Source organism: Sus scrofa, chromosome 14, assembly GCF_054392235.1.
Source record: "Sus scrofa isolate SSC_HxYL_T2T_F1_AM1 chromosome 14, Sscrofa_HxYL_maternal_Yorkshire_Landrace_v2.0, whole genome shotgun sequence".
Classification (NCBI taxonomy): Eukaryota; Metazoa; Chordata; class Mammalia; order Artiodactyla; family Suidae; genus Sus; species Sus scrofa.
Genome location: NC_139396.1, coordinates 99,059,406 through 99,072,263, shown reverse-complemented (window position 1 = coordinate 99,072,263; position 12,858 = coordinate 99,059,406). Strand labels below are relative to the sequence as shown.

At 39.8% G+C, this 12,858-nt stretch overlaps 1 protein-coding gene across 5 annotated transcripts in view; it reads right to left on the bottom strand.

Moving 5' to 3' along the window:
* ADK (adenosine kinase) overlaps positions 1 to 12,858 on the bottom strand; it is a 481,834-nt gene that overhangs the window by 467,958 nt on the left and 1,018 nt on the right. The window lies entirely within an intron of this gene.

Below are 12,858 nucleotides of genomic sequence, written 5' to 3'. Positions count from 1 at the left end.
AAAGTGCTTGACACATTCTTTAAATACATTATTCTTATCTTTAAAAGAAAAACTGATACTTTATTTCTTGTCTTGGAAAGTAAGACAATGAGAACTTATAAAACTTGGGATCAAATTTCACCTCAGATACTTTATAGCATTAAATAGCTAGCTATGCAACCTGACTGATAGGACTTCACCGCTCTGGGTTTCAGCTCTCTAAATTGCACAACGTAAATATCAGACTCTGATTTTAAGTACCTCCTCAGGCACTAAAAATCTGAAGAGTCTAAAACATGTTCAAAGAGTTTTCAAAAATCACATGAAATTGTAAACTATGATTTCAAAGCCACATCTGGCTAATACTGAGATTTGCTGTTGTTTCCAAACTTTAACTCCATGATTTGCAAGAAACTAAAGCTCTAGGAGACCCTACCCTACCTGAGGATTTGCACTCTTACCATCTCCTCCATCTGCTCCCACTTCTACTCCCATCAGCATTCCCAAGCAGACTTTCTATATACCAAAGTTGCTTCTAAAAAGGAAAAAGCAGAGTTCCCTTTTCTCGAAAAAGTTTGATCCCTGGCCTTGCTCAGTGGGTTAAGGATCCGGCATTGCCGTGAGCTGTGGTGTAGGTAGCAGACGCGGCTTGGATCCTGCATTGCTGTGGCTGTGGCGTAGGCCAGCGGCTACAGCTGATTAGACCCCTAGCATGAGAACCTCCATATGCCGTGGGTATGGCCCTAAAAAGACAAAAAGACAAAAAAATAAAATAAAATAAAATAAATAGGGAAAAGCTGGGAGAGTCTGCTTTAAAGCTGTTTTTTGTGTATAAAGAAGCAACATCTTGGCCAACAAGAAATCATTTAAAGATCACTGAATCTGACTTCCTATCTACGGAATACTAACAAGTTTTCTCAGGAATGTAGTTTATCCAAGCTTCACATAGAACTGAAGTCAAAGGGTGTGTGTGTGTGTGTGTGTGTGTGTGTGTGTGTGTGTGTGTGTGTGTGTGTGCGCGCGTACGTGCGTGTTTTCCATAAGTGGAAAAATGTACTCTCTTTCCCTTATTTGTGCTGAATCTAGGGACGGAATGCTACACAAATGGAGGAAGAGAAGTCTAAAGAATGGATTCCTGTCTAATTCATGCAGGAGGCTGGGCAAAGATAACTTAACATCCCTCCCAGTTCTAAGCATCTGAGAGTGTAAGTCTAGAAATTTATATATTTCTCTATAGAACACCTTCAAACATAGGGATGAATATACCCAAAGAAGTCAAAATACCATGTAGAGAAGAACTAATCCTATCTTCAAAAAATATATATTTTCGACTTTTTTACTAAATACTATTTTTAATACTAAACATTTAGTACTACTTAATAATGTAACCATGTTTTATTATAATATTTCAGATCTAAAAAATACAGTTCCATACATTTGTATAAGCAAGTGCTAGGTAAAACAAACAAGATAATGTAGAATCATCAGCAAACTTTAATATGATCAACATGCTATCCCATGCTAAAATGTAATCAGTTCAACTTGAGTATGTAAAGAACAGACACAGAACCAAAGGTGTAAATCTGCATCACTTCTACAGCTTAACAGCTTTACTCTTCATCAAAACTAAGAACTAAAAACGATAACTAAGGTCTCAACTCAGCTTAGGAAGAACAATTTCTGAAAACTCTATTTTAGGAGGAAACTAAGATTTCCTCAGTTATGCCTATAAAACAAGAAAATGTTCAAATCTCTAATGAGGTTAACTTCAAAGACAACACAGAACTGTTTGTTTTTAAAGAAGATAATTTTCTTGTATTTCAACTTGTTTACTCAAAAACAGTATCACTTGGAGTTCCCGTCATGGCTCAGTGGTTAACAAATCTGACTAGGAACCATGAGGTTGTGGGCTGGATCCCTGGCCTTGCTCAGTGGGTTAAGGATCCGGTGTTGCCGTGAGCTGTGGTATAGGTTGCAGACACGGCTTGAATCCCGCATTGCTGTGGCTCTGGCGTAGGCTGGTGGCTACAGCTCCGATTCGACCCCTAGCCTGGGAACCTCCATATGCTGCGGGTGCGGCCCTAGAAAAGGCAAGACAAAAAAAAAAAAAAAAAAAAAAAAAACCACCAGTATGGCTTTTCAGACTTCAGCTCAAGGGCACTGAGAGTAAAACTGTTTATTTTGCTATAACAAGCTTAAAGGAATTTGAGAAACCTAAGACATCTGATTTTGATTCTTTTACTATATTTTGCTTTCCAGTGACCCCTCCTGCATGAGTCAATAGGGGCAAAAAAAAATTTTTTTTTGGCCATACACACAGCATGCAAAAGTTCCTGGGGACAGGAATCAAAGCCTACCACAGCTGTAAGCAGAGCTACAGCAGTGACAATGCCAGATCCCTAACCTGCTGAGCCATGAGGGAATTCCAGAGACAAATTTTTTAAAAAACCATTTTGTGGTATAATCTGTTGGTTACACAGTACATTGTTACATAACATGCTATGAAACTGAGAACAGCACTGATCTTTAGTGCTTTTGGAGTTCTAATTACATTGCAAATAATCTTAACTAATTAAGGATCTGCTAACTCAGAGGCTAAAAACTGATAATTCTGATAGGTCACTGAGTTCTTCACACAAAATTCATTCTTTCAGAAAAAAGATTTCCCGTCATGGCGCAGCAGAAACGAATCCAACTAGGAACCAGGAGGTTGCAGGTTTGATCCCTGGCCTTGCTCAGTGGGTTAAGGATCCCGAGTTGCCATAAGCTGTGGTATAGGTCGCAGACGTGGCTCGGATCTGGCGTTGCTGTGGCTCTGGTGTAGGCCAGCGGCTAAAGCTCCAATTAGACCCCTAGCCTGGGAACCTCCATATGCCACAGGTGCGGCCCTCAAAAAACAAAAAACAAAAAAAAAAAAAAAAAAATTATTTTTTGGCCAGGCCTTCAGCATTCAGAAGTTCCCAGACTAGCGATCAAACCTGAGCCACAGCAATGATGCCATATCCTTAAACACTAGGCCACCAGGGAACCCCCAGAAAACGTATTTCTCCACCAAATAAACAATTCTACTATATATTTTTTTTCTTTTTTTTCTTTGGCCACACTTTCAGCATGTGGAAGTTCCAGGGTCAGGGATCAAACCCGTGCTGCAGTTGCAACCTGCACCACAACTGTGGCAAAACCAGATCCTTAACTCGCTGTGCCACAAGGGAACTTCCATCTACTATATTTTTTTTTTAAGAAAGTAAACACTGACCACAGGGCCTTAATAAATATTTACTCTATATTTGCAAGAAAAATACATTTATTCTGAGGGAATTTTCCAAATGGACAAATGCAAGAAATGATTACAGTCAAAGCTCACTATAGTCACCAGAAAGAATAGAAATACAATATAGGAGTGAATCTCTTGGCCTCTGTCCTCCAGTATTGGATTTATTTCACACACAAGCTTGTTCCATGTAACAAGAAAAAAGTGAATCCATCTTGTACCACTGAGGACTACAAATATAACCTTAAAACATCTTTAAAGAACTAATGAATTCATTCAACAAAAATTCAGCGCCTGTTATGTTGCAATGAAGTAATGAGTTATAAGGCACTGAGTTATTTAACTAGTTTCCTGACTTCAAGTATCTGTAGACAAGATAAAACATGCACATACTGTGTACAGCAATAATGCAAAGTATAAAGCACAAACAACCAGAGAATGAGCCATTTCCAGGATCAGTAACTAGGAAAGTTTTATTGGGAAGACAGGCTTTGGCTGGACCTTGGAGAATGAGGTTTTCAGTGAGAGAGATTGTTTATTTTCATAAATATTTTCTATATGTGCTATAATGAATTTTTCCCTATCTGAAAGAATACCTCCTCCTTTACTCTATAAGGTACTGGTGCAGTTGTTGATTAGAACGTTCTTCTCAACATTCATCCAACACACAAACACACACACAGGATGAGGTGTGAGAATATATCCAAGGCTGGCCAAAATCCCAGCGTAATCACAATTACACTGGTACAGTAACTGGTTCAATGTTTGGTATTTAACCCAGTCAGGACCAGAGTATTCTCAAAACTGACACATGGACATGGAAAGTCTCTGCCTTCTGGCTCATGAGATTTTTGGTGATGGCATGCAAAACGCCATCGCTCTTGTTACATTCAGATGACATGTGAGGAGTTCCCGTCATGGTGCAGCGGAAAAGAACCCAACAAGGAACCATGAGGATGAGGGTTCAATCCCTGGCCTCGATCAGTGGGTTAAGGATCCAGTGCTGCCATGAGCTGTAGTGTAGGTCCCAGATGCAGCATGGATCCCACGTTGTTGTGGCTGTGGTGTAGGCCGGGAGCTGTAGCTCCGATTCAAGCCCTATCCTGGGAACCTCCATATGCCACAGGTATGGCCCTGAAAAAAAAAAAAAAGATGACATGTGAAAAATAAATTCAGTATCAAAGGACAATAGAGGCAAGAGATCCTAGAATGAGTCATATTTGGCTAGACTTTCTGCTCTGTTAGTGAACTGAGTCTCTTAGAGACTTATAAATGGTTCTACTCAGGAATGTTACTCAGGAATGTATCAAAGTCAAACCGCAGCTTCTAGAATGCAAAAAGCCAAATAACTCCTTCAATATCGTTTCTGATAATACCTAATTTTGTGAGTGGATCAGTGATCACAGAGCCTACTTTCATTATCTATACTCCTGTATATGCAGCTAACATAGCAATGTAGGAGAGCTTACTAAAAACTAAATGTGACTTGCTGATGAAATAGAGAGATCCTGTGCCTTGAGAAGGTAAGAGTTCTTACATGGTAATAGCTGTACATAATTTCTTATTCCACAGAAGATGCTGAAATCAGCATGCATTCAATGAAAGCCAAAATGCAAACAGAAACTCAGATGTTCTTAGGTTGAAAACTAATTAATTACATTGTTTTCTAGATGAATACATTTTTAAAGAAATCATCTGAGGGCACAAGCAAAAACAAGCACAAATAAAAACATCAGAAATAAAACATATAAGTAAGGGCAACAACTTTAAATCTGCTTTGGAAAATATTCAAAAAGTATCTTCTTTAAGCAGTATGTGACACTTCAGTTTGTGAGACCACTTCAATGAAATAAATAAGCCTTCCAAATCTTGAAGTCCAAAAACTGAAGAGAAGCCTTTACCTTACTCAGTTACTATTAAAGAGGAAAAGCCTAATGACTCAATGACATAAACACACCAGTATCACGCCAGAACTAGCCAAACAAGACATTCAAAATAATCTATGTTGTATCATAGACATGTAGATGGGTACTGTAGGAAAATTCTAGCAAGTGATCCTGACAAGAAATTGCTGTTTCTGCACAAAGCAATCATTTAAAAACTATTTAAATTTTTAACAAAGGACCTCAATCCTTTTATTAATCCTTGGGGCAAGACACACTTGGAGCCCAGAATTTTATGGTATTCAGAAATTTATGAATTTCAGCAAGGTATTACATTGTATGTATTATGTATTTTATAAACCACTCAGGAAGCTTTCATGTAGCATACCACTAACAAACAGACTAATACTTCTATAGCAAAACATATACATTTGTGTCAGAACAACTAATACTACAGTGCGCTTCATATTCATTCAAATTTTGCTGCCAAATTAATTTATCTCAAACTTAAAAAAAAAAAAACTTTCAGTTTTCAGAGCTTCTGGTATTTCAGAAATATAGATGAAAAGATTACAACCTATAGTACAACCATAATACTTATTTTACAAACTTTCAGATTTACTCAGTATCCTAGAGGTCCACTCTGTAATGGTAATATTCAGCCACTCAGCACTTGGCCAAAATATGTATTCAAGTGCACATCAAGTCTCTCCAGCTTAGGAGTTCCCTTCATGGCTCAGTAGTTAACAAACCCAACCAGGATCCATGAGGACATGGGTTCGTTCCCTGTCCTTGCTCAGTGGGTTAAGGATCTGGCATGGCCATGAGCTATGTAGTGGAAGTCACAGACGAGGCTCTGATCCTGTGTCACTGTGGCTATGGCGTAGGCTGGCAGCTGTAGCTCCAATTTGACCCATAGCCTAGGAACCTCCGTATGCCACAGGTGCGGCCCGAAAATAGCAAAAAAAAAAAAAAAAAAAAAGTTCCTCCAGCTTAAAATAGTCCTAATAAATGTGCTCAGTGTAATAAAAAAAATAAAATAACAATAACCCACAATCCTTCAACCTAGTGATAACTACTACTAAATTTTTGGTGTCTAAATCTTCAGATTCTTTCTAGACACATTAATAACTAGGATCAATATTTCTTGGAGTTCCCTAATGGCTCAGTGGGTTAAGGATCCAGTATGATTACTGCAGCTGCTTAGGTTGTTTCTGTGGCCAGGGTTGTTGCTGTGGCTAGGGTTAGATCCTGGGAACTTTTGCATGACACAGGCATGGCCAAGAGAGTTAAAAAAAATCTCTATAGTTTTAGAGTAAGTCTTTTTGTTTTTTTCTTTTTACAGCTGCACCTGAGGCACATGGAAGTTCCCAGGCTAGGGGTTAAATCAGAACTGAAGTTGAAGTCCTACACCACAGCCAGGGCAATACCAGACCCGAGCCACATCTGAGATCTACATTGCAGCTTGCAGCAACAACAGATCCTTAACCCACTGAGCCACAATGGGCACTCCAAGTTTTTGTTTTCATCTTGCTATGCACTTTCAAACTGAGGATTTTGATCTTTCTTAAATTCTAGAAAATTCTCAGTCATCATTCCTTCTAACGTAGCATCTCCACCATTCACACTCTTTCCTCTTTTTGGAACTCCCAGTTAGACGTCAGTTAGGGTCTCTCAAATTTTGGGGGGTGGGGCCTTTTTGGGGCCACACCTACAGCATGTGGAGGTTCCCAGTTAGGGACTGAACTGGAGCTATAGCTGCTAGCCTATGCCACAGCCACAGCAATGAGGGATCCAAGCTGTGTCTTCGACCTACACCACAGCTCACTACAATGCCAGATCCTGAACCCACTGAGCAAGGCCAGGGATCGAACCTGTGTCCTCAAGGATGCTAGTAAGATTTGTTTCTGCTGAACCATGACAGGAACATACACTTTTTTTTTTAAGGCCATACCTACAGCATATGAAAGTTCTCAGGCTTGAGGTTGAATCAGAGCTGCCGCTGCTAGCCTATTATGCTGACTATTACTTTTCTGTGTGTGTCTTTTTAGGGCCACACTAGTGGTATGTGGAGGTTATGAGGCTGGGGGCGAATCAGAGCTGTAGCTGCTGGCCTACTCCAGAGCCACAGCAACGCAGGATCCGAGCCGCATCTGCGACCTACACCACAGCTCACAGCAACACCAGATCCCTAACCCACTGAGCAAGACCAGGGATTGAACCCACAACCTCATGGTTACTAGTCTGGTTCATCAACCACTGAGCCACAACAAGAACTTCAATGACTATTACTTCTTTAATTTTTTTAAAAATTTTTGGCCATGCCATGGCATGCAGAAGTTCCCAGGCCAGGGATCAAACTGGAGCCACAGCAGTGACAATACCAAACCCTAACTGCTAGATCACCAGGGAACTCATTTTTTTTTAAATTTTATTCTACTATTACTTTGTTTATCTTTTTTGAATATTTAAAATAAAGTCATTTTGAAATTGCTCTAATAATTCCATTAGATTTTAAGTGAGGGTTTATCTCCTATGGTTGTGTTTATTGTCTAAGTAATAGTCTTCCTCATTTGTTCACAGGCTCAGACTTTCCCTTCTTTTTTCCAAGTATGGTGCTCTTGTACCAGGTGATGGTGGAGAAATTACAGTTCCCAGTTCTGACCTATCTGGCAGTTCAACCACTTCTGTGTTGCCACTTCAGGTCCAAAGCTTTTTAAAGCTACAGCCAGAAACCGATGCTTTTAGCCTTTTTTTTATCCAACAAAAGCCCATTCCAAGTTTCATCAGATTATCTGACTCTAGTTCCCCTGTGTAAAAGTTATTTCCACCTGTTCCTGAACCCAGAGTCTAACTGCATGTTTCCTTTCCATTTTAGTCCCTGGAGATGTTTATACTGTTCTTAGGTATACCTGTATCTTTTCTTGTTCTTTTTAAATTTGTAATTGCTGTGTTTGGAGCAGGATAGGAAGCCAAAGCAGAATAAATAGCCAATTTTATATTTATTTCTTCATGAAATTCTCCCAACAATCTTTTGAGGTAGGTACTTTTATTACACCCATTTCAAAGGTGAGAAAATAGTGTCATGGGGCCAGTAAACAATCTTCCCAAGATTACCAGCCAATAAAGACCAACAGCCAAACCAAAGATGTGATTCTGGAGACCATGCTCTTAACTACTGCTCTACTGCCTATAACTTTCATTCTCTTCCTTATTTTTTTTCCCACTTTACTGTAAACATTTTGCATACAAACAGGACTTTTTTTTTTTTTTTTTTTTCTCTTTTTCCCTTTTCTAGGGCCACTCCCGCAGCATATGGAGGTTCCCAGGCTAGGGGTCGAATCGGAGCTGTAGCCACCAGCCTACACCAGAGACACAGCAACATGGGATCCAAGCCACGTCTACAACCTACACCACAGCTCACAGCAACACCAGATCCTTAACCCCCTGAGCGAGGCCAGGAATTGAACCTGCAGCCTCACGGTTCCTAGTCAGATTTGTTAACCACTGAGCCACAATGGGAACTCCTACAAGCAGGATTTTAATCAATGGAAGGGAAGTATAGGCACATTCTAGGTGGAAAGTAGTATACTGGCCTCATGTTCTACTTGGGGTTATTCAGTTTAGGTCTACACCTAAAATCAGAAACATAGTTTTCTATGCCTTTTTATCTAGAGCCCTGTCTACTTCCCCTGGGCTCCGAGCAAAAGATATTTGCCTCTAGACACCCAGGACCATCCTTGCAGGCTGTCCCCTGACATTGTTTCTTCTCCACCTTCTCTCTGCACTAGTATATAATGCCCCGGAAAGGATCTTATTAAGGAATCATACAAGTACCTCAGGAGACTTCCATTTTTTCAACGGAAGTATTAAAGTATTAAAAACAAGGTCTAGGAGTTCCCGTCGTGGCGCAGTGGTTAACGAATCCGACTAGGAACCATGAGGTTGCGGGTTCAGTCCCTGCCCTTGCTCAGTGGGTTAACGATCCGGCGTTGCCGTGAGCTGTGGTGTAGGTTGCAGATGCGGCTCGGATCCCGCGTTGCTGTGGCTCTGGCGTAGGCCGGTGGCTACAGCTCTGATTCAACCCCTAGCCTGGGAATCTCCATATGCCGCGGGAGCGGCACAAGAAATAGCAACAACAACAACAACAACAAAAAGACAAAAGACAAAAAAAAATAAAAAAATAAAAACAAGGTCTAGGAGTTCCCATCGTAGCTCAGCAGAAATGAATCTGACTAGTATCCATGAGGACAAAGGTCCAATCCCTGGCCACACTCAGCGGGTTAAGGATCCGGTGTTGCCGTGAGCTGTGGTGTAGGTCGCAGATGAGGCTTGGATCCTGCGTTACTGTGGCTCTGGCGTAGGCCAGTGGCTACAGCTCTGATTCAACCCCTAGCCTGGGAACCTCCATATGCCATGGGTGTGGCCCTAAAAAGACAAAAAAAAAAAAAAAAAAAAAAAGAGAGATCTAGAAAAGTGAAGGTTATCAATCCACTATGCTGTGCTGATAATCACATTCAACAGAAATTAACTGAATAGCTCCTAAGGAATAAGCACAGAGCAACACAGTAAAGACACAGGATCAGTCATCCTTTCTCTTTTCTGGAATGCATACATTTTCCTCATCTAATCCTTACAACAAACCACTCTGGGAAGAGTGTCATAAAAAATAATCTCCAGAGAATTTTCTGAAACAAATATATATATATATTTTTTCTTTCTTTTAAAGAGGCTACTGAAACTGACGCTTGGTAAACTAAGATACAGACTTTTCTTCCTAGATTTACTACACAATTTTAAATCAGAGGCCTTAGTGAGATAGAAGACAGAAGGAAAGACTAAAAGGAGTCTATGAAATTAAAATGAAAAAAAAAAAAAAAGGGTTCCTATCGTGGCTCAGTGGAAATGAATCAGACTAGGAACTATGAGGTTGCAGGTTTGATCCGTGGCCTCACTCAGGGGGTTAAGGATCCGGTGTTGCTGTGAGCTGTGGTGTAGGTCGCAGACACAGCTTGGATACCTCGTTGCTGTGGCTGTGGCATAGGACAGCAGCTATAGCACTGATTAGACCCCTAGCCTGGGAACCTCCATATGACGTGAGTGCGGCTCTAAAAAGCAAAAAAAAAGAAAGTAAAATGGTTGGGAATCAATAATTTGAGAAAAGCTCAACATTTGCTGATTGGAGAACTGCAGTTTTTCCTTTTTAATAGAGATTAAAATTCATGACCCAGAAAAATGCATAACTGCTGACTCAGAGAGAGTTAAGAAGTGGGCTCTTCAAATTCAACCATTTCTAACACCGTTACAGCTTACAAATATTTGCTGTGATAAATAACTAGAGCTATGATTAACGATGATTAGATAGAACTTGAGACTGGAGGTGGAGAGACTGGTTAGAAAGCCAATATAAAGTCTAAGCAAAATGAAGTCTAAACTTGAGTTGTGGCAGCAGCGAGGGAAAAGAAAAGGAATTTATCAGATGTTGCTGAAGAAGAAAAGATTAACTTTGATAACTACACTACATGCAGAGGGAAAATGAATCGAGTATCTAGATTCCAAACTTTGGAGTAAGAGAAGTTAGTGGTGCCATTAACAGACATAGGGACCACAGAAGGTGTAGACTTAGGATAGTAGATGGATTTAGTTTAATACATATGACTTCGAAGTGTCAGCAACACACTCAGAAGGAGATATGTAGCAGACAGTTAAAATTAGGGTTTGAGAGCTGAAGCACAGAGAAACAGAAAGATGATACATGCGAAGGTGACCAGCTCAAAGCCTGGACCCTACACTCGCTTCAGTCCGACCAAACAAATGTAGTTCCCAAACAGAGGCAGCTCTCTCCCATTTCTACCTCCAAACAAACTTTTCTATAAAGCCAGACACCTGATTTCACACCCAGTTAGCTCTTTGTCATCTTTCAGAATGCTCTGGTATCATTTTCCCAAACCCCATTCATCTTCCACCTGGAGAATGATACCTGGGTCTTAGGTCTCTCTCCATATGTACCTAATTTTTAGCACCATGCCTAGAATAGAAGGCTTGAAAGACTGACTGAAAAAACACAGTCCCCTTAAAAATGACTGCTAAAGAAATGAACTTGGACAATATTTTTCAAAGGAGAGAAAAGAAAATTAAGTGGATCTAAATATAGGTAGTTGTCATGGAACATCTTCATCTAGGGAGCATTTACCAAAAAATGTTTCTCTCAACTTCTTTTAACCCTAAATACCTCATCTGTAACACAAGGATAATTACTCATACTTCACAGGTTGCTGGAAGGATTAAATGAGATAGTATATATAAAGCTCCTAGTATAATGCCTGGCACTCAATGTCCTCTTCTGTTCTGTAACTCAGTAAGAAGAAAACATGATAGAGCCAGCTTATTCTTTGCAACTTCAGTAACTGCTGCACACTGAAAAACTAGGATGCAAGTTCAATCTCTGGCCTTGCTCAGTGGGTTAAGGATCTAACATTGATTTGAGCTGTAATATAGATCACAGATGCGGCTCATGTTCGGCATTGCTGTAGCTGTGGTATAGGCCAGCAGCTACAGCTCTGATTCAACCCCTAGCCTGGGACCCTCCATATGCAGAGGGTGTGACCCTAAAAAGACCAAAAAAAAAAAAAAGGATATTTGAGAAAGAGAGGCTAGACTTGTCAGCTGCTCACCCTAGAACCAAAATTTTTTTTTTCAATCTCACACTATTGTCAATTTTGTCTAGATAATTCTTTGTTGTAGGGGGCTTCCTGTGCATAGTACAATGTTTAGCATCATTCCTAAATCCCACCTACCTGGTGCCATTAGCACTCTCCACCAAGTATGTCTACAGCCATCGCCAAAATGTTCCCTGGGGGACAATATTTCCCCTGGTTGAGAACTACCCTAGAGTTCACTAGGGCTTTTGGATAAATTGCATAAAGTTGATAAATTTAGTATGGTAATTAAATTCTAAGTACAGACTTAGAATCAGACTGTTTTTAAATCCTAACCCCATCATTTACTAGATAGGTGACCCAGATCAAGTTACTTAACCTCTCTATACCTGTTTTCTCCTTGATAAAATGGATATAATTATAGTGTCTTCCTTGTAGGGTTGCTGTGGGATTGAATGAGTTAAAGTAGGTAACATGCTGACAGAATACATATTAAACATTATTATTTATCATTATTTTAAGCATGCATAAGCAGAGAAAAGCACACAATAAAGTCAAATAACAATGAATTTGCACCCAGCTGCTCTGGGTTCATACTTCATTTCCTCAACTGTTTCACTCAGGCTTCCATTTTCTCATTTGTAAAATAGGAAAGCACTTTGAAAATGGATTAGCATGAACAGAAAATCTGAGGGCTGTATGTAGGATAACAGAAAAGTTGCAGCTGTCTTCCAATTTGAAAGAGGAAAATTTGTAAAGGAGGTGCTTTTTAAGGAAATTCTCTAATAAATGATCAAAGGAGGGAAGCACATGCCTTTAACCCAGGGAGGTCTGATTCAAAAGCCTTTGCTTTAGTCTATAGTTTGAAATCCTAAAACAAAAATAGAACATCCTGAGGAATCCAAAAAAAAAAAAAGTTTATTTTCTTTGTGTAAGGTAGGCACACTAAACCTTTGCCCTTTTGAGGGTAATATGAAATATATTAAAAGGCGAAAGATTTATACGATCTGAAGAGAAACCAGAGTATTAATATGAAATATATTAAAGGCACTGGCAGGGATTTGGT